The following is a 234-nucleotide window of genomic DNA, read 5'->3' on the forward strand; positions in this document are numbered from 1 at the left end:
AAGCATTTCATCACAATACAAAAGAATGTCTTTTTCTACACTATTAATAATCACATATAAAAGTCCTGATTGAAACTCCTAGAGCAGGAATTACTATACATTATTTTCCTGAAATTTATATTTCAAAGCTGCCATTCAGTTGAATCAATAAGTGCCAAATATTATTATAAGGATACTGCTACAGCATCAAGCTATGTCAGATAGCATATATCATGTCTTCCAATGAAATCAAAT

At 29.5% G+C, this 234-nt stretch overlaps 1 protein-coding gene across 3 annotated transcripts in view; it reads right to left on the minus strand.

The window, feature by feature from the left end:
* Window positions 1–234, minus strand: part of LOC119588580 (methenyltetrahydrofolate synthase domain-containing protein-like) — a gene marked incomplete in the record, with an annotated part of 56,358 nt that overhangs the window by 42,918 nt on the left and 13,206 nt on the right.

The sequence above is a fragment of the Penaeus monodon genome, chromosome 24 (genome assembly GCF_015228065.2).
Source record: "Penaeus monodon isolate SGIC_2016 chromosome 24, NSTDA_Pmon_1, whole genome shotgun sequence".
Classification (NCBI taxonomy): domain Eukaryota; kingdom Metazoa; phylum Arthropoda; class Malacostraca; order Decapoda; family Penaeidae; genus Penaeus; species Penaeus monodon.